Source organism: Mirounga angustirostris, unplaced genomic scaffold (genome assembly GCF_029215605.1).
Source record: "Mirounga angustirostris isolate CCGP_5_RB_7025 unplaced genomic scaffold, mMirAng1.0.hap1 SCAF_7, whole genome shotgun sequence".
In the NCBI taxonomy this organism is placed as follows: Eukaryota; Metazoa; Chordata; class Mammalia; order Carnivora; family Phocidae; genus Mirounga; species Mirounga angustirostris.
In genome coordinates this window covers 75,011,914-75,034,936 of record NW_026991715.1, presented here as the reverse complement: position 1 = coordinate 75,034,936, position 23,023 = coordinate 75,011,914, and the positions used below count along the sequence as shown (strand labels likewise).

The following is a 23,023-nucleotide window of genomic DNA, read 5'->3' as shown; positions in this document are numbered from 1 at the left end:
CATGAATCAGAGAACAAATTGCCTTAAAGAGAGGCATATCTTAGACTTGCCACTGTAACACTGAGCACTGAACTAGACTCTTGACCACGCTAGAGGCTGGTGATGGCCTAGAATATACCAAGTACCCACTTACGTTCCCAGAGGGTGAACTGTCCAAAAGGAACAAAAGCTATAGTATTATGGCCTTTGCTTCGAGAGTGCATGGAAGTTGCAAAATGCATTCCTGAAAGAATTCAGTAATGTGAGTTTCGGGTTTATGAAATAGGAGGTTGCCATGATGTTGCCCAGGGCCCTGATGCAGCACATTTACACACTAGTCCACACCGACCCATGAGTGCCAGAATCTGCCTGCTAATGACCATATTATACAAAGCTGTTACAACTTCCTTGACACCACTTTGTGTGGGATATACACACACGTATTACGTGTAGTGGTGTACCTGTCAGTGGATGGCAGGGAACATGCCTTGTGCACTGCTGTGTTTCTCCAGGTGGCTTGCACCGTGCCTTCCACGTGGTGAAAAACCTCTTAGAGCTTTGTGAAGAACAGATTCGCAAAGAACTGACCAAAGGAAAAGCAGCGTAATCATTTAGTTCTGGAGTCAGCAGTTACCCAACAGCATGAGACTATTGCTTTGAAGAGTGTGGACAAAAGAAGGATGAGTAGGGGGGATTCTTAGGAGAAGAACTGGGAAGAGTGTCTTCCACCATCCACTATCTCTGTCTGGCTATAAATGGTAAGCAATCCTAAATAACCATTTAAGCAGCTAGGGCCAACGTCAACACTAAATTCAGTCATCTTGCCATGTATCTTTCCTATCAAAAGATATCCCAACTTTCTTTAACTGTGAAGTAGACCCGAACAGATATATTTAAATGACCCAGATGAGAATCTTGCCCTTTTTTAATCCAAATAGATGTTTAACTTGCTGACATTTCTGCATGTAATATACAATATATTTAATCAGAAGTCAATAGCTATAGGAATCTCTCTATCCTGGTAGTATCAAACTCGGAGTATAGTAAGCCATGAGCCAGGATCCTCATAAAATCAGAGAAAAGCACAAATTAATTTTTCTCTTGCCCTGGAATTTTCCTCTTCATCAAGCCCTGCACCTCAGCACAGGAAAGAACAGCTCACCAAGGGCAAAGATCCACACAACTGCTACAGGTGTATTCCTTCTGACAGCGCTGCACGTGCTACCGCCATGTCCCTCTCCTGCCCCATGACCAGCCATCTGGGATGCCCACTCAGAGAAGGCACAATAGAAAAGAAGACAGCATCATGCAGACCATGTCTCCCGCATGGGAAAGAGGTCATCATCTTGTGACCCATCCAACAACCCACAAGTACACTCCTGGTGCCCCGTGTCTGTGCTAGCACAGACTGCTGCTGGTTTCTCTGGGGGAACACTGAAGAACATTTAGACCAAATATAAGATCAAACAGGAACAGGAAAACAGCAAGGGGGTCATGGATATATTTCAATCACTCATACTGGCTTTCGAAACAAAGCAGCTCATTTTACATCCGAACGATATCTCATGAAACAAGCAAGGACAACCAAGTTGCTTGAGAACCAAAAAGATCTCTTACTCCTGTTTGTATCCCCATAGCCTAACATGGTGTTCAGTACATAACAGATTTCTAATACTGCTTGCTGAATCAATGAATGAATGAATGAGTATCTTACATGAAGATGGATGCCACCTAAGCAGAATAGTCCTTAAAACTTAACTACCTATCATAGCCTCCGTGTAAGGAAAAACAAAACAGAACTCTGTGGTTTTGGCCATTTCATATTACTACCTTGGCCACAGCTAATTGGTCCAGGAATGTGTGCTAAGGCCAAAGGATTGTGTATAAAGGCCAAACTGCTCTGGGGCACCTTGGTTTAAGACCTATCAGTAGAAGTGCTCCATATTGGAGAGTGGCCAATAGACTCCATTGGATCCTCTCTCTCAGTAAGTACAGACACACATAGCACAGAAAAGTGGGTCACAAAGGCTTGCTCTTGAATAGGGAAGGCATGGTGATGGGCTTCTGAAAGACCAGGGTCCAGAGGGGCTGACTGCCAGTTTATGAGGAACCCTATCACTCCAGGCAGCTTTTCCCTAACTGTGTTCTGAGAAACAGAATTCGGAGAGATGTAAATAGATACTGCTTGATAATAGTTTGGGAAATGCTCAATGCCATGTCCTTTCTTGATTAGTCACAATATCCACTTGCACATTTAAGTCTCTTAGAAATCTTGCTACAAAAAAGGAAGTTTAATCCTATTTAACAGAGGGCCCTGATGTCTCTATTTTGCAGCGCACTTAACTGCCAAAGTGTAGAATAGGATACCTGATTTGAAAAATGGTGCCCTAAAGTGACCCGGATACATCTTTCCTCACAATTTAAAGAAGCCTAACTAAAGTATTGCCTTAATTATGGGGCTTTAAAATATTATCCCCAGAAAATGAGCCTCCAACTTGTAAGAATGAATCCACAGCCTCGGTCAAAATGAGACCAAGCACTTTTCTATAAAGGAAAGCAGTTACTCAGATTATAACATGAGTCAAAACTTTGGGTTCCAAAATTCTTAAGACTTCATGACTTCATTCAGGAATCCTAAAAACAACTGTGGTCATCATCTATTAAAAATGCAACTTTCACAGTGTTCCACAGACAGGGAGATAAAAGTCCTTCAGGCTGATTTATTTTCATTAGCGCCTTGCCAGTAAATATGTAAACAATTTAAACCAGGCAAACACACATGCTGAGCATAATAAAACCCATCTTAATTGCTGCTCTACCATGGAAAAGAACTCTGAGTACCTTGTCCAATAAAGAAATGATCTATGATTTTTCTTGTCACTTTTCTTCTCTTCAATAAATTTAATAAATAAAATCAATGGTTTTGGAAAGAGTGTTAGGTCAGCCCTTCCAATTGTAACATTCCTTCATTTAAATATCAGTTACCACAACATTCCAAACTTCGAAGCAAAAGCTGTTTCCTGCATTCATTTTAACACATATCATGAAGGAGCACTGATAAAGCTCAGCCCATCAGCCCTGGCTGGAGTTTTTCCTGATACATGTCTGCTTTTCACCTTTCACTTTTCTTCAGCTCCATCCTTCCCCTCTCCAACCCTTACTCTGCCCCAGATTCTGATGCATTAAGCCCATGGTTAGGAAAATGAATTTTGTTTTTTAATCATTTGATGCCTGCCACATAAGCTATAAGAAAATGCATTTTAATTCATCTAAAAATTCTAGTTAGGATCATGAAAAACTGAAAAGGCTTAGCAATGAGCAAACATGCCTAATACAGGAGGAAAAAGGTGAGCATGAACTCCAATAGTTGCAGGAATATAAATTTCCTGGTCTGTTAGAGATCAAAAAATAATTGGTATTTTAATGGAGAATTCATAAAGACAGAAGTAAGAAAACCCAAAAAAACACAAAAAAACAAGAACCCTCAATTCTCACCAGCTCCCAAAATAAGATGTTCCCGAAATTAGACACTCTTCTCTCATACATTTATCAATGTCTACTTTTTTAACTAACAGAATAACTCTGGATGAGGTTATAATCACTGTCTCAGTAGTAAAATTCAAAGCAAATTTTATAAAATTATGTATGTACATATACATGGGTACGTGGGCAGCTTTCACCCTTAACAGCTATGGAAGCAATGATTCTTGAATTCAGAAACTGTTATTTGAAGTGTAAACATGGAAGGAGGGTTTAAATAAGAGGAGAATATAGTAAAGATGACACAAGTTGTTGTAACTTATTAGTATCAGTGAGGAGAGGGAAGTAAAAACTATTTAGAGGGAAGAAAGAAAAGGTAAGGAATTTCTTTTCTATTCCTACTCCGTGTAAATTGTTTTCATCTTTAGATTAAGCCCTTTATTGTTTCTGTTTGTATTTTGTCTCTTAAATGAGTGATAACATAAAGTCACCTAAATAATATTAGTTAAGGCATATTTCCTAGCTTCTATAAAGTGTTGGAGGCAGGTAAAATGACTTTGATAATCCATATAACAAAATAGATGAAATTTTCTAGCATTTCTTTGAGATAAAATATGCTGTCATAGCTCTTGATTTGAGATTTCAGATAGTCAAATTATTACATTTCAAATACTTGCAAGAGGGGCAAATGCAACTTTTTCCATCGAAAAATCCTTAATCTGTAAGGCAATTATTCATTTTCCTCCAACCTTGTTTTTTCTCCAAAGAACTGAATAGCAGTAGAAGCAATAAGGGTAATGATATTTAGTGCACAGCAGCATGGGCTTTACTTACATTGTCTTTTTCAAACTCCACAACAAGCTTAAGACATAGGAACTATTACCATTTCTGTTTCACAGATAAGAAAATTGAGGCTGGGAGAGGTTAATGATTTGCTTAAGATCACACAGCTAGGCAGGAAGCTAACAAAGAATGTGAATTCTGCTCTTTGACTCCACTGCCCACACATCTTATACTGAAGAATCTGAGAAATGGAATAGGCATTGCCACCTACCCATAAAAGAGTGTACAGGCATTCCAATCACAAATGTATAAATGTTGAAGTTAGGACAGAGAAATGTAACAAATAGGAGAATACATTCTAAGTAACTAGAAAATCCAAGAAATATTTAGACAATTTGATACTCAGCCCCTTCTATATTAGCCAAAAATACCTGAAAAAGCCAATGAGGCTTCAAATGTTCTAATGTCCCACTAATTGTTTTAGGGTGTCCATTTTATTTTCCCTGAATAGGCATAGCTCTAATGATAAAGGGACAAAGATAGACAGACAATTAAGGCTCTGGGCAATCAAACATATTTACATTCCTACCAATTTCAGTTTCAGGAAAAATCTACTCAACTATAGGCATCAGGTAAGTGTTTAACACATTTGATTTTAGGAAGCTGAATTAAATGCCAGGGCCACATAAGCAAAGTAGTTGTTCAAGTGAGGTAGGATAGTCATCTAAGTGGTGAAATTTAAGGAATACATAGGCTTCTCCTGCTTGAAATATTTTCTGTCCTTACCTGAATGTTTTCATTATACTTTGTCACACTGACCAGACTCTCTGTTAGATACTGATTTTGGAAATTCAAATGACGCTATAAGCCATTCACTCTTTAGTGCCAATTAGCATAATTTGATTATTTTACTTTCCAACAGAAGTGGAAGTTTCTAGCTATTCTTGCACATTAAAATCACCTAGGAATATTTTAAAACAATCCAATGTCTGGGCCCCACCCCCAGAGATTCCATGGTTCTGGGTAACCTAGGGACCAGGCAGCAGTATATTTTACCAGCTTTCCAGGTGGCCCCATGCTTGAGAGTCACTAGTGTAGACACTCTGCCTCCTATAAAGAGAAATAACATTTACTGACCATGTCCATATTTTCTGTGTTTTTAGCACTAGATAGAAGACTTTCTTGCAGTCGGCCATATTAAAAGAGAGAGCAATCACCACAAAATCTACTTTGAAATGAGAAGTAAAAGTTGTGTGGAAAGAAGGTTAAAGGAAAACAAAAGTCTCTATATCCGGAAAATGTTATCTGACTTCTTTAGAATACAGGAGACATGATTTCATTTTCTTAAGTAATCCTTTAAATGTGATTTGCTGCTTGAAATACACATTTCCTATGTCTTTATGAGGTCCATAATAGCTTACATATGAAAGGAGTCAAACCTTAACTGTCAGACTCCAGTCATTTCTGATACTAACAGAAATAGGTTCAACAACAAACGAACTCAATTGCCATTTCTATTAACCCATTTAATCAATAGTTCAGATCTGCAATGCATGAATCAACCTGGATGAAATGCCTATACTTCAGTAATCTAGATCAGAACATTATTAATACTGAAAGATACTAAAAACAGACATCAAACTTCACCTAAGTTTCTATAATAAAATTTCACATACATGTGGAATCTAAAAAACAAAGTAAGTAAACAAACAAGAAGGAAAAAACAAAAAAGCAGACCCTTAAATACAGAGAATAAACTGATGGTTTTCAGAAGGGAGATGGGTAGGGAAACAGATGAAATAGATAAAGAGGATTAAGAGGTACGAATTTCCAGTTATGAAATAAATGAATAATAGAGATGTAAAGTATGGCATAGAGAATACAGTCAGTAATATTGTAATAATGTTGTTTGGCCACAGAGAGTAACTATATGTAGTGGTGAGCACTAAGTAATGCATAGAACTGGTGAACTAATATGCTGTACACTTAAAACAAATATAACATTGTATATTAATTATACTTCAATTAAAAAAAGAAAAATTTGTTATAATACTTGTTCACGGGAAGAACTCTATGATACAAAGGCTAAGTTCTCAGTAGTCACTTAATCATAAGTTTTATAAGGACAGAAACAGTTTCTTACAGATTTTCATATTCTCAGAACTTAGCACAATTCCAAGCATATAGTAGGTACTAAGTAAAGGAGTAATATTTATTAAGTATATGAATAAATGTATGAATGGATGATAGTAACTGGAACTCACAGAGAACACAGCCTAATGATTATAAGGCAAAAACAAAAGGCATTCTTGGGCTTTTTTCCTACATCCTGAAAGTTACCATTACTTTTATGAAATTAGTAAACATATTTTTTATTATATTTTTGCCACTTCTTCTTTGGGGCCAATGTAAAAAACTGCTTAAAAAAAAGCCTTCAGTAACTGTCAGGTAAAATTCTATTAGAGTCAAGTGAGAATATGGGAGGACCAGACACAACTTGCATTCATCTACCTATTCCTGGATTGTACTTTTAAATCTTTCACCTTTTACATTCCATTCCTATTTCAGAAAGGTGGGTGCTTGGAAACTAGGTAGGTAACAGGTTGTAGGATTTCAACTCTAACCTGAAAATGAAGAAGTTGGCCTTGATGTTAATTGTCAGCATTCTTGGTGCTGAGGCCATTTTCTGTCTAAAGAGCCCAGATTCAACCAATGGAGGCTTTTCTCCAAGTTTTGGGGGATAAAGTCAGTTACTAATCACATTACCTGTACTCATGAAACATAGGCAAGAAGAAAGCCCTTGTTACTACCACCGTCATCTGGCTATGAACCATAGTTGAACTAGCTAAGTATGGGCTTCTCTGTAGCCTGAAAGGATGTATTGGCTGAAGTCTGTGATATACCAATTAATCTTCTTTTTTCAACTCCTTTCGCTTTCAGGGACCAGCTGCATTTTCCAGGACTCCTTATAGAGTAAGCATGCGTTTTCTTTGGTTTTACTTATAGTTTTTCTCAATGAGTACAACTATGCTTTTCTTTCCCCCATCCAGTAAAATCCGGAATCCTTTGGACAGAAAGAGAAGTTAACAGCAAGGTTGTTTAAATAAATTTTCTAGGTGCTATACATCCCAGCAAGACTCTGTACTTTAGAAGAATTTTTTAGACTATCTTGGCACTAATAGACATATCATAAAGAACTTCATTCACTGACATATACCTTCCTAAAATGACTTTACTACTATGCCACTTACACATAGGCATTTTAGTAAAGCAAAGCCTTAGAGGTTGGTTTTTGGATCTACTACATGAGCATGTTGGTTATAGTGTAGAGCAGAAAACAGTCCAGGAAAGAGCAGGCTTTCAGTTCTCAATGGGTAGGAAGCCTTGGTAAACATTAAGATTACCGGCTCTGAGCTCAAATGAGTTGGATAAACACAATTCTGCCCAAGTTAGGACTGCTTTCTACCTTTTCTCTGATATTTTTAATTGGTACCATTTTCTAGAAGTCAGAATTTCACCCAGATGTAGTCCCATTCTACCCCATTCTACTCTCATCTCATATCTAGACTGTTGTTGAAGTGGGGAGACCACACTTCAGAAGGAGATTTTTCCAAGGATGTCCTGTTGCAGACTGCCAGTTGTCTACCTTACATGTAGTCTACCCTTTTTTGTTACTGAAAGAATCCTCCTTTTATTCATGGTAGCATTGAAATTGATGAGAATGCTTGCTTGAAAACTACATTTCCTTGCCTCCCTTACATTAGAGTTGAGCATGAGACACAGTTCAGGCCAAGAAGAAGTAGAAGTTGCTGTTCATGTATCCAAGAGAGGCAGATTCAGGAGGTATGCACCATGTTTGCATTAGGCCATTCTAATTTTTCCTGCCTCTGGAATAGGAACACAACAGCTGTAGCTAAATGGTCACCTCCAAAACCTGAGGATGAGAATCACACCTTGGGGATGGCAGAGAAGAAATCCAGAAGGTCCTGGGACCCTGAAGAATTTGCTGTCACCATGTTGGCTCTGAGCTGTCTAGTGCAGGATTTCATTTATGTGAGAAGAAAATATAGCCCTTTCTGTTTTAAGCCTCTAGTTTGGTAGTCCCTATTACTTGTGGCTAAATACAGTTTTTTAATGAAATAAGCTCAGTTCCAAAGTTCATAATTAATAACAATGGATAACTCAAAAATCATGTCATTTGAGAAAGGTTGAAGGTCCAGGGATTTATGTCTGCAAAATGAAGGGAATGGAGAATGTAGAAAATATATTCAAATATGTGAGGCACTGACATATGAAAAGTCATAAAGCCAAACTAGGAAGGACGGATGGAAGCAAAAGAAGCAGACTGTCAGCCCAACCTAAATGATCTTTCCAATAATCAAAACTGGTTCTTCATGGATAGGTTGCCATCACTGAAGAAGCTCAAGTATTTGGATGAATGTCTACTCCAAGGGAATATGGTAGAGGAGATGAAAACACTGAATGAGGCAAGTAGAAAGGGTATTATTTACTTAAGTTTCCACACCCAACCCAGAAAATCTATGAATCTATGGGTTCCTAATGCCTAATACCCAGTTTTCTTTAATACAACAAATAATTATTGAATGCCTGTGAAATGGATTTTATTGCTTTGCTTTGTTTATTGTATTTAATCAGCCTAACTTTTATGCTTCATTTAGGCATCTTCCAAAGATTACTGACTTATCAGTTAATTTTGGAGGTGTATCATTTGTCAGAATTTGTACAGAGATTCATTTGCAGTTAGGACAGTCTAAGCAATAGTTACAGACAGTTGTTGCATTCTTACCACATGTTGGGCACTGAGCTATATGCCTTAAATTGATTACCTATAATTTCATAATAACCCTATGGGAAATGTACTATTATTATTTCCCCTCTAAAAAGGAGAAAAATAAGGCACAGAAAGTTTAAAAAATTCTTCAAGATCATATAGCTAAGGGTGATGCCAGAATGTAACTCAGCAATTAGACTTCAGAATCCCTTGATGACATATGATACTCTCTATGCCTCGTCTATATCTAGCTTCAAAAGGCAAATCCACCTAAGGATCATAATAAAACTGAAATGAATTACAGGTACTATAAAATCAAACTATGAATTATAAGGGCAAATGCCCTATGTATTTTGAATATTTCTTTAGCAATACTTTTTTTCTTTTACATTCAATGTCATTTTATCCTTATCTGTAAATATCACCCCAGTGAAAAACAAATCTGGACTAATACACATTAAAATGGCATATGGCAGCTATGTGACAAAAGTCAATATTTAGTCCCTGGATAAAATGGTGAGGAGTTATGAGGCCAGCCTTTCTCTACAAACAGCTGAAATTGCCTTTACAAGGCAGAGAAGACCCAACAGGAATGTGAATCTTCTTCCAACAATAAGTGAATGGAGGTCCACACATTAGAAAATCTCAAAGTATAAGCAGGCAATAGTTTTTCACAATAAACCAAATAACAAAATCAAAAAGCCACATATCCATTCCATACATGAAAAGCAAACATCGCCTTTGCAAAGGTTTCCAACTTTTATACTGCTGATACAAGAATATAAACATGTACCAGTTGGCACATTATAATTATTTCACTGTAAATAATTGTTAGGATTTACAATTTGTCCTTTAAAGGTGGAATAACTGCTTAATGATTTAAAACAAAAAAGTCACTGACATTACAACTAAACAAACATTAATTATTAAGCATCTTTTTATTCTAACCCATTTCTATCTAGTTTTATTTTTAAGTCTTTTTGGAGCTTTATCCCATTCTGCCACTTTTTCTGAAAAATTCTTATTCTATCTTATTATGATTCTTGTCTTGATCAGTAATGATAAACTCCGGACTGGAACTTTGAAATCGCTGACTGCCAACATGGCCACATATATGACACATGTTTCATCTCCCTTTAGGCACAAAGGCCTGGTGCATTCTGCACCTCTCACCATGGATACCATCCCATTTAGCTCAGCCTGAACCATGCTGACTACAGACACTGAAAGCTCAGTGAGCTGTTAAAGCAGTTTTCCCTCTCTGTACACTCAGCCAATGTGATCAAGTAGTTAAAAGAAATATATTTCATTTAGACTAAGTCCAAAAGGATAAGGAGCAAAGGGGGGGGGGGGGGAAGAGAAGTAGATATTGAGAGAGGGGTAAGATTTGTCAAGAGGTAAATAAAATAAAGGAGAACCTAAGAACACATGGTCATGTCTATCATTTTGGGCAGGTAAGTTTATGTTGTTAACGGCAAAGGGCAGAAAACCAGGAGGAAGCCCTTCTCACTGACCTCAAAGATATAAAGATAGATCACTTGCTTTGCTGAATTTGTCCCCCAGAATGAGCAGCCCTGCCTGTCGCCACCAAGGGGCTACTCTGGGCTGAGTCTGTAAGCCAAGAACACTGTTCCTCTTGGACCCAAGCAGTGTGTCTCTACACACAGTTGCTCTGTGACACCAAACTACCTGCCCAGGAGAATAGCCAGGGAATTGGCGGCTTTCTTTGGAGATTGGGCATTAGCCCTTCTTTGCTCCCATAAGATAAACCAGCAGGTGCTTTTCTTTGCTCTTATTATCAGCAAACAGAAAAGGGTTGCATTTTCCTAAGCTACCAACAAGCCAAGGGTTTGTGTCGCTATGACAGCTGCCAAGTGATTTTCTGGGGGCAAAATAAAAGAACAGGAAGGAGAGAAGTTAAATCCCCTTCCTGGGGCAGCCCAGGATCCAGCATCGCTGATATCCTAAGAGGGAAGGGAAAAAAATCAATATTCTTACTGTGCTCCACATTCCAACCAGGCATTTTCAACTTTTCTCTCAACCACGATCAGGTTAAAAATGAATATGCTGGCATATGTGAACAAACGCTCACTCCAAGTTTTCCGCTATAGACAATAACTCTTCAGTTAGTCAGAACCAACCACTCCAACAACTCAGAGTCCTCTGAAACACAGCCATACACCAGTAAACCAAGTAAACGTGTAAACAAAACCTTCTGGGCAGCTAGAACATATGTCATGACATTCATCTCCCAAAGCTTAGACGGTTACTCCCAGGAGAGACCGCCAAAACTCTGCCCAGAATCCAGCTCATTCTAATTAAGACTGAGTTCTAAGAGTTTCGGCTATTTGGTACTGCAGCCTGCAGAGATTAGAAACAAAAACGAAGGGACGTATATTGCCCAGGCAAACATACTGAGAGCAGCGCAGAGGCAGCTGATTCTCAGAAAGCCAGAGTCCAGGGTACCACAGAGGCCAACTGAAACTGTAATGACAACACAAAATAAAAATTTCAGGAGAGACTGACCTACCTACTTCAACAGCTTCCTTAAAATAGTGCACTGCACAGTAAAAGAAATCCTATTTTAATGACAATTCTGAATCATCAAGAAAAATAGAAATGGTGGAATACTTTGTTTCTGAAAGCAGAAGGGTTTTAACACTTTAAAAAGGGGTGTTGGCACTTTGATGAGTAAAGTTCCATTTTCTGGAACCTCCACTAATTACTGATATGACTATATGTCAATATATATCTTTAAGGTACCTGGTCACTTTTCCAGCTGCCTAATATTTGGCCAAGGCAAAGCCAAGCCAGAAAATAGGAAAGTGGATGAAAATGTCAAATTCAGATTACTGCCCAGTAAAGCTGGCAGTTTGGTAGGGGAGAATGGAGTCTTTAAAAAGGTAGATGTACTGAGATCCCTGCCCCAAATATGGGTCTCACTCTTTTAAAACACACTGGTATCCATTCTTTCACCATGCATGAAAGCAATCATGCTGGTGGAGTGGGGAGGGAGGGTCATTTCTTCTTCACAAAGGACGTGGAATTGTAGCTTGGAATCCTAGCTGATCTTCAGATTATTTGTTAAGAAGGCAGATTTCCAGAATCCACTCTTGGATGTGCTCATTTGGGAAATTTGGCTGGGACCTTGGAGTCTGCAATTTTTAAAACTCAGCCAGATTTAAAACCACTGACCTGGGATGCTATGGTTTGGGGAGGTGCTTTGAGTGCTTGGGCTTCTAGTTCAGCCACCTCCTCCCTGAAGGATCTCTAATCCAAAGAGCAGTTGGTGCTGCTTCTGGGATATGCTCACATTCAGCCTGATTCCCACAGTGGACACAGAGAGCTCATTCTCCCACAGGAGCCTAGTGAGACTCCTAGCTAGCACCCTGAGGAGTTCAAAGAGATTAAGACAGAACAAGGAACATAAAACTAGACATAACCTGTTTTTCTATTTTAAGGCAACTGATCTCCACCCACCAGCACCACCAGAAAGTGTTTGAAAGGAAATAAAAAGGAGAGTGGATACTTTACTATATCTAAACCAGTTATGAGAAAAATAAAGTTTGTTGTTGTTGTTAAGTTTCTTCAGGAAGCTGACATTGATGGTCAGAATGTTCCAACTCTAACCACTTTCGAACCTTCTGCTACTCTGCTTAATAATAGCATGAGCTCACACTTAGGTACTGCTCTGCTTGTTTTGTCCTGAATCATTTATTTTGGTATTCATACTCTCTATCTGGCTTTGTTCTTTTCATCAGTTTAATTTTCCATCAGAAATACACAGTCCCCCTAACTGCACCAATTTTTCAAATATAATCTCACATAGACCAAGTCTTTAAAATAAACTGAATCATTAGTAATGAATTTGAATATACCAAACCCTTCAGCATGGGTAGAACCAAAGCCTGGTTATACTTCTTGGCATTTTAGCTTCCAGAGAGTCTACTCATTACCTTTATGTTTTTTTTTCCATTACACGGAAAGCAAACATTGATATCTCTGAGCACACAGAAAATGTCTTCTGCACAAACTAAGTAAGTTCTACTGTAATGAGGCAACATGCTTAACCTCTTCCCTTCTGTTACTCAACAGGGATAGTTGTGTGAGAATGAGGGGAGGGAAAATATTTAACTGTACAGTTTTCTGCACAATTCTTATTATGAGTGCTAGAAAAGATAAGGATAATGTGGTTGTCAGATTTGATCATAGATGCTACAAAAGTTTCTACCACGATCATTAGATTCTAGCCCCTTTGAGGCAGTGATTCTGGCTATTCATCTCTGGCATTATACAGGTGTGCCTGAAACATTAATAGCAGCACTGGTATATTTGGGACTTTATCCATTTTCCAGAAGATTTCAGTGATACTCTTTATATTCTTACTGCATAGTAATACCCTAAAATTAAATTAAATGAACTAAAATTCTCTGGAACTTAGAAAGTTTCCCAAACATACCACAGTATGAATGTATGTTAGATGAGTAGGATAGATTGGGATTAGGGGAATAAGAAAAAATAAGAGTTTTCTGGAGTCATTTAAAATAAATTGTGAGTGGATTTTCTGAACAAAAATGAGAAACACTTATTATCCTTCCCCTTGACTGGTAGACATATTTTAGATATATTTGAAATAATCTACAAAAGAAAGAAGACCTTCCACATGCTATTTTGTCATCCTTACTTCTTAAAACATATGCCCCAAGGCTATATTTACATACATACATGGGGATCTTACCCACATAGTCACTCAATAAATATTTGATGAAAGAAGGATAAACATCATGTAAAAATTACAAGTTAACCTCCCAAGCACAGAAAAAAAGAATTTCACACTTTAAGAAACCAAAGTCTGTCATTGTACAGAGAGTGCAGGCTTTGTAGTGAGCAGAACTGAGCTAAAATTGTCATTAGCTGCTAACAAGCCTCAAACATTCAGCTTTCCCATCTATAAAATGGGGTTAACACTATTTGCAAACTTGCTATAAAGACTAGAAATAACATCTGTAACTCTCTAAGTATGGTGTCTGACATATGATTTTGATGGTGATAATAATGAATTTTCTTTAAGAATACTACCATGAGCAGAGTTACTTATTTCCATCATTTTACATGTTCCAACTTGTTCTGTATCAAATAATCCTTCTATGGTTTTATTATTTTGCTTGACATAATTTCTCAAAACAACAGAGCACCATATTCAGAAGGAGTAAAAAAATATACTCCAAAGTAAAATACAAATAATTTAAAAAATTTTACAATATTACTTAATTCCAATGTTTGGAACTTTACTGAAATCTTGTCTCTCTATCCATCAGGATTTTTGGATTGCAAAGAATAGAAAGTTGAGTCAAAATAAATTTGTTAGAAAAATACAGGACAGTTCATAGACGTGAAGGATATGCTTTATAATCAGGCATTGGAGGACAGAACTATGTCATTCTAGGGATCAAGGTAGAGAAACTAAGGGACTATGTCTTATGGCAATATGGGCAGCATAGACTGAATCATGTTCCCATGCATTCGGTAAGGGGGCACCTCATTTGATAGCCCCGCCAAGAGAAGATGGAATAGGAAAAAGTTAGAGTAATTTAATAATTATAAAAAAAAAAGGTTTAATCTTTGAGGCTGAGCAGACAAAATCCGCAGATTTCTACATTTGGTAAAGACATATGCCTGGCTCTGAAGGTTGTATGTCTCTGTTTCTAGTTGGCAAAATATTTTCTATTTGTGATATGTGCCAACTAGCATTTAGAAAGTTCAAAAATAAAATGCCTCTCCCCAAGAAACTGAAGTTATAGTTTGTCTTCTATTATATATGTGGATAGGAATATAGCAATACTTAAAATAAATATATGATTGTACACTGATTCCAGTTATTAATAAAATGAAAAATCTTATGTACTTAACAAAAAAAATACTTAAAATAAAATGTACATTCAGTCAAGTTTAATTTTTCCTGACTCCACTAAGTCTAGGAACCATAAAAGAGAGGAAATTCTTCCTCCATTACCCTAGGATTAGTGAGATAAACATTCTCCCAATCTCTTGTTAAGCCCCTGGTAAAATAATTCCTTCATTGATTTACTCAAATAAACAAGACTTCCAGTGCCAGAGAGAAAAAGACATTTCATTATCCTGAGTACTTCCATTTTCAAAAAACAATTCTGATGTTTGACCTGGAAAAGAAAAAAAGCAGTTGCTGCCAGTAGATTATCATATTATAATGTGAGGTTCCTGTAGGAGGGTAGGAACCATATTTTATTCATCCTTCTATCTGATGTGCCTAACACAGAGACAGCATATTGAAGGAATGCAGGCAAAATTTATTTTACAAATGAAGGAATAAATATTTGAACTTGCTTCAAGAGCAGTCTGAATTTTCCAATCAGAACCTGATTGTCATTATTGCCATATGAAATATCTAGAAATGTGAAGAAACATAGTTTTCAACATATAGAAAAATAACACAAAAGTCACATAAAGGGGCGCCTGGGTGGCTCAGTCGGTTAAGTGTCTGCCTTCGGCTCAGGTCATTTTCCCAGGGTCCTAGGAAATAGCCCCATGTCATGCTCCCTACTCAGCAGGGAGTCTGCTTCTCCCTCTCCCTCTGCCTCTCCCCCAGCTCGTTGTCTCTCTCTCATATAAATAAAACCTTTTAAAAAAAAGTAACATAAAGACAGTACCTCTTAAGCTCAAGATGGTATTCATTCTTTGTTCAGTCATTAGCCATTTTTTTGAATGTCTGTTATGTTCTAGTAAACAGGCGATAGTTAAAGAACTGGATATGTAAATCAGAACACGGGTGCTTCACACCCCCATTCTCAGATTTCCAGTCAAATGTTCAAAGGGTGATAAAAGACAAGAGAAAGTCCCCTTCAAATTAGAAACCAGGAAGATAATCACTCACAAAGGAGAAACTTAGAGGGGTTTCAGCTATAGATAAAGTAGTTCAGATCAAAAGCAAATATGACCAGTCACCAAGAAATAACTCAAATTCTCTGGGGCATAGTCATTTAGTTGGAGGGACAAGATCTGATGGCTGGGAGCATCTAAGACAGCAGGGAGTAAACCCCTTAGGCTTCAATTTGCTGAGGTGGAACATTGGCATCTGAGTGTTTCTTCATGTCTTAAATTCTGACAGAGGCCATATCAAAGCAGTAAGACTGCAGCTGGGAGGGAACAGGTGCAGCTTATATAAAATAGAAGGCAAGTTGGCTAAGAAACGAAAGGAAAGGAAAGCTGGGCCCAGAAATCTGACACCTGTACAGCACCTTCACTAAATATGGAGGGAAAAGGACACAGTCAGCATCCCTCTGCTGGACTACCCAGTGTCCACCTCATTTCTTCCTCCTCATGGGCTGTGGGAGTTGGATCTGCGAACCAATAACATAACTGATATCAAGCTGTAGTCAAGCTTAAGAGCAGAAAGCTGGGGTCTAACCTACCAGTTCGTGAGCAAACACCAAACATGGTAGTCCATTGCTCACACAAAAATGAGAAGCAGGGAGAAAAATTACTGAAATGGGATTATAAAAGTATTCTATGGCATAATAAATGGAAGACAACATTCAAGATGAAAAAAAGCAAAATTTAAAAGTAACCTACTATATAGGAAATAGAAGAAAATACTAGAAAGCATGTGCTTCGTGTCCCCAATAAAATTAAGAAAACATGAACTGTAAAAGGCAAAATGAGGTTAGATTACAAATTACAGAGAGGCTTACTTGGGTAAAAGGCAGCAAAAAGAAAATGAGGAGTGAAGGAGCCCAAAAGATGCAGTATCATAACTCTAATATAGAGAAAGCAATAAGGATTGAATCAACACTGCAGAAAATAAAATCAGTGATGTGAAGAATAAAATTAAAATGTTCTTGCAGAATGCAGGAAAAAAAGGGCAGATCTAAAAGATGAGAGAAATAATGTTATAAATGAATGATAAAAAACAAAATCCAATCTTACTAGTATTTCAGACAATATCAGGAAAAAATGAGACAGAAGGAATAATATAAGAAACTGAAACATGTTAAAACAAAAAAGATTCTCTAATATGGCAGATTAATGAAAGAAGGCTAACACCTCTTGAAATCTTAACATTTCAAGGGATAGAATGAATGAACATGTATCCAGGCAGCGAAAAGCAAAGCTAGAAAAGTTAAGATAGAAATTTAATAAATTTCTAATTAATATTATTTATTTAATAAATAGATTTCCATACAGGGGGGAAAAACTCAAATGCCACTCTCCTCATTAACTCCAGGGTCCAAAGGAACTCAAAATTCCTATTAAAAGACAACTTAAAAATAAATATCAATAGAAAATAAGTAAAAGATAATGACAGGCAATTTATAAAACAAAGTTAAAAGTAATAATAAGATAGCAACTTATACAGCACCTGTTCTGTGCCAGGTCTATTTACATGGCTTAAACACATTACATATGTTCACATTATAAATCATATTTACATAGCTAATTGGTCAATAAGTTTATCAGAAATTCAACCTCACCAGTAATTAAAAAAATGGAAATTAAAGCAATAATAGGTTGTTTAAAAAATAAATTATTCTATTGGATTGGCAATGATTATAGCTATTGGTCCCAAAGCAAACATTCTCATTCATTTTTGTTAGTGGAAGAGTAAATGACACAACCAATCTGGAAGGGAGTTTGGCAAAATTTATTAAAACATTGTAAACTCATATCCAGTGACCCCTCTCAAATAATTCTATATCCGGAAACCTACACTAAAGAAATAATGTGGCTGCTCGAAAAGGTATGTACACCATGAGAAACTATGGACTCTGAGAAACAAACTGAAGGTTCTAGAGGGGAGGGGGGTAGGGGATGGGTTAGTCCAGTGATGGGTATTAAGGAGGGCACGTACTGAATGGAGCACTGGGTGTTATACACAAATAATGAATCATGGATCACTACATCAAAAATTAATGATGTAATGTATGGTGATTAACATAACATAATAAAATAAAATTTAAAAAATTATTAAAATCAATGATGACTTACCTTTTGTAGGAGAGGGGAGAGTTTTTAACTCTTTAACTTTTTAATGAGTATCTACTATGTTATAAACACTCATTTGTAACTCATTGAAACACTCATTGAAAGACAGTGGATTTCCTGCTTCACATTAAATGTCAAGTGTAATAAGAGGATTTGAATTACAAATAATGAATCCGAAAAAAAAAAGAAAGGTATGTACAGTCATTCCCAATGCAAACTTTTTATAGGTTCCTAGCTTTATTTATTTTTATTTTTTTATTTTTAAAGATTTTATTTATTTATTTGAGAGAGAGAGAACGAGAGACAGCAAGAGAGAGAGGAGGGTCAGAGGGAGGAGAAGCAGACTCCCCGCCGAGCAGGGAGCCCGATGCGGGACTCGATCCCGGGACTCCAGGATCATGACCTGAGCCCAAGGCAGACGCTTAACCATCTGAGCCACCCAGGCACCCTGTTCCTAGCTTTATTAATTTCTCAGCCTTTATTATAAAAATATAAATGTTGAAAATAGGAAACAACTTTAATATTTATCAATAGCGGATAGCTTAAACAAATTATGGTATAGCCAAATTGTGGGAAGTTATGCAGCTATTACAAATGATGATATAGATTTGAATTTTATGATGTTAAAATATTACCTGAAAAGCAAAGAAATATAAAACTGCATATATAGCATGATACCATTTTTAAAAATACATATGTTCAGAAAGAAAGAGAGCAGAGAAAAAAGAACAATCTAAAAGGATATGCCTCAAAAGGTTAAAATTTGTTAAACCTGGGATGCCTGGGTGGCTCAGTTGGTTAATCATCTGCCTTTGGCTCAGGTCAAGATCCCAGGATCCTGGCTCCTTGCTCAGCAGTGATCCTGCTTCTCCCTCTCCCTCTGCCCCTCCCCAGCTTGTGTTTTTTTTCTCTCTCTCTCTCTGACAAACAAATAAATAAAATCTTTAAAAGAGAAATTAAAAAATAAAATTTGTTAAACCTGCTAGTTGGATTATAGATGGCTTTCATTCTCTTGTTTTTACTTTTCTGAAGATCATTTGAAAAAATAATATTGTGTTTAAATTTTTAAAATTATGACAGATGGCTTAAACTGCTTTTGGTAATACTCACATAATTTTACATTATCAAGAAATAGTGAAAATGAAAGAAATAAACATATAATTTCAACAAATTAGAAGGTGAAATAAAACTAAAGAACAAAAAAGAAATAATTAAAGGTAAAAATATATTTTAATAAATTGGAAAATGAAAAAGGAACAGAATTAAAAATAAGTCTGTGAGCAAGTTCTTTGGATAAAAACAAGCTTTAGGAAAAATTAAGAATGCGTAAGGATGGCGTACCTGGGTGATGGACATTAAGGAGGACACGTGATATAGTGAACACTGAATATAATATAAGACTGATGAATCACTGACCTTTACCTCTGAAACTAATAATACATTATATATTAATTAATTGAATTTAAATAAAATTTTTTTCAAAAAAAATTAATATAATTTTTAGCACTTCACTGACAAGATAAGAAAAGATGACTTTAAGTTGTATTCTGAAGGTATATAATGATAAAATGTAAGTTTATCTGCATGTTCTCATTATATTAAGTAACATAAATATGAATGTTACTTTTGTGTTGCCTTGCAAATTATATTGTTATATTTAACATAAAGCTACTTGTCTCTATTAGGAAGTAAACTAAAGTTTTGAATTCCAGCACAAATTGTTTTCAGCTATTTACGTATGTTCTTTTTTTTTTTAAGATTTTATTTGTTTATTTGACAGAGAGACATAGGGAGAGAGGGAACACAAGCAGGGGGAGTGGGAGAGGGAGAAGCAGGCTTCCTGCTGAGCGGGGAGCCCGATGAGGGGCTCGATCTCAGGACCCTGGGATCATGACCCGAGCCAAAGGCAGACACTTAATGACTGAGCCACCCAGGTGCCCCTACATATGTTCTTTTTTAATTAAAAAAAAAAACAACACACATTAAAAGCTATGATTTTCTTTTTTTAAAAAAAAGAATGTGTAAGGAGACAAATCAACAGATATAGAGGGGATTTTTTTCAATTGTTAGAAATATTACAGGGGTGCCTGCATGCCTCATGTGGTTAAGTGTCTGACTCTTGATTTTGGCTCAGGTCATGATCTCAGGGTCATGAGACAGAGCCCTGTGTTGGGCTCCATGCTCAGCACAGAGTCTGCCAGAGATTGTCTTCCTCTCCCTCTCCTACTGTTCCGCCACCACTCTCACTCTTTCTCTCTCTCAAAAAAGAAAAGAAAAGAAAAGAAAAGAAATATTATATATACTTTTATAGAAATAAACTTAAAGTGTGAATAAAAATGTTTACGGAAAAATTAAAATTTCTAAAATTGAATCAAGAAGATATAGACAACCCATGTACATCAATGATCATGAGAAGAATTTAAAATGTCGTCAAACCTTATTTTTAGAATATGGCTCTAGGCCCCTTTAGTTTTTATACACAAATTATAGAAAATTACCAAGGAATTGGAGATTTTTAAACTATTAGTAATTGCTTTCACAGGCTAGAAAAGAATGTAAAACTTCAGACACCATTTTAAAAGCTAATATATCTTATATTGCACAAAATTAGAACATATCTCTCCCCCACAAAAAGCTCAAACTCACATTTGAAAAAAGGTTCCTATATGTAAAATTCTAGCAGAGACAAACCAAAAATACTAACCCCAATAGGAAGATTCTGAGGTGATTCACCATTCCAGAAACTCTCCTCTCAGAGCTGTACTTCTCTCTCCCTGCAAAATGAACCTCTTAAGGGCCACCTCAGCACATGATGCAGATAAATGAACTCCCACTGTGGACAGACCTCAAGCAGTTTTAGTTTCTTGTTGATTATCAACAAATTTTAATCTTTCTAAGACAGACAAATTTCTAGGGTGATAACTTCACTTACCAGAAGCACTGGGTCTCAGTCTCTCTTTGAGAAATGCTTACACAACTAGAATTCAAACACACAAACAAAAAAAGAGATAGGCCATAAAATTCAGAGGAAGAAGATATTACTTCTGATAGGAAGAATAGGGAACAGGAAAGACAACATTTGAGTTGGTTCTTTAAATACAGTATTTGGACTTATTTGCATCATCACACAAGGAGAGGAATTTAAAATAGTCAAAGAATAAGAACCCAGGTCCTGTCAGTCATGATCGTAATAAATACATTGTCCAACTTAGGGTAGCCAGATAAGATACAGGCCATCAGATAAATCTGAATTTTAGATTAACAAAAAAATTAAGTTTAATTATGTCTAAAACATGCAGTATTTGGGAGAAACCATCACGGGGCCAGAGGTGGAATATCAGAAAGTTCAGTAGAAATGTCTTTCACATGCTTTTTGGACATTCATGAAATGTTTTGTTTTGACTTTCTTCCATTTCTTACCCCCCAACTCACTTAAAAATTCAGAGCACACACTGGAAGTGCCCACCCAAGCACATTTCAGATACAACTAACTCTGGGATGAAAAAACGGAAGGACTCTTCTTTAGAGGCAAGCGTATGTAGGGAGGCCAACTATAGTTTCTGACAGGGCAGAGTGCACAGCAAGCTCTCAGAACTGGCAACAGCACACAGGGCCAGGCCAGGGAGTAAACTGCCAGGCTCAAGGTGAAGAATCCAGGAGCTTGGCAAAGACAGCCACATTTCCTTAGACACATGGCTGAATTGTGAGTTTTAAAAGGGAAATAGAATTGACCATTAAGGTATTTGGGATTTCTACCAAACTGTGTCCATGGCTGTGATAAGTATTTCCCAAGAATAGGTAATTCCACAGTGTAACATAGCAGCTAAAAAAATGAGGCTTAAAGTCGGACAGAGCTAGGTGTGAACCCCAATTCCATCCACCATGGGTTAAATGACCTTGGGCAGAGTGCTTGTCATCTCTGCAGACTTAGTTCCCTTTCTGTAAAATATGAATAATTACAAGGTTATTAAATGAGATAATATATATAAAGTGCCCAGCTCATAGTAGTTACTCAATAAGAAGTAATTATTATAATATTCCATTATTTTTGATGATACCAAAAGGCAAAACAAATTGCAAGGAGAAGGAGAACTGTTGATCTTCCTAGCATTTCTTCATTCCATTGGGAGAAATCAGGGATCTTGTGTCTAGAATCAAGGTCCGCATAATCTAGGATAAATCCTAGCTTCCCCAGGTGCTCTAATGTCTTTGGAGTACTAGGATTATTCCCAGCTGGAAAAGGAAGCCAGAGTTACCCACAGAGGGGTGAGCAGGGAGGGGTGGGAAAAATAAGTTCTAGTACTTGAATAGCTTCAAAATAGAAGGATTTTCAGAGGCAGGGGATTTCTGACATTCCAAGACGATAGTTGAGAACTATCTTTCCCCAGACGGAAGAAACTAGGTCATGTGCTCTTAACCCAATGAGGTTTAGGGTCACAGTTTAGTTGGCCTTAATTAGCTCCAAAAAAAGCCCAGAACTCCTGGGATTAATCAAAAATCAAGCAGAACTTCTAATGGAGAGATCTAAGCTCCCAAATGTAAGTACAAGTTTCAGCAGAATGAATCCAAATCTAGGACAGCTTCTGAACAATTACCATTTAACTAGCATTTACATGTCATAGGAACTAAATTTATCCTTACCACAACTCCTGTTTATAGAAAAGGCTCAGTTGCCACCAGAAAGTAAGCTCTGTGAAGGCATGGACTGTGTTTGCCCTTTACTGCCATATGCCCAAGGAATGGCAGAATACCTGGTACATAGCTGGTGCTCAAAAAATATTCACTGAACTAAATCACTCAAAGCCACACGATGAGTTAGTAAAGGGAGCTGGGATTTTAACCTTGGTCTGACTCTAAAAATCACATTCACCTCTAAGTCATATTATCAGCCAAGGCAGACTTAGGTCAGAAAATATCCCAAGGCAAGCTCCTGCCTTGGGTTCTCCCTATAAGCTCTCCTGGGGTCCACCA

General features: G+C 37.0%; 1 long non-coding RNA gene across 1 annotated transcript in view; it reads right to left on the bottom strand.

The window, feature by feature from the left end:
- LOC123860274 (uncharacterized) overlaps positions 1-23,023 on the bottom strand; it is a 352,027-nt gene that overhangs the window by 57,662 nt on the left and 271,342 nt on the right. The window contains exon 10 of the long non-coding RNA XR_010413163.1: positions 20,757-20,826. This is a non-coding gene — a long non-coding RNA (uncharacterized LOC123860274). The remainder of the gene's footprint in view (positions 1-20,756; positions 20,827-23,023) is intronic.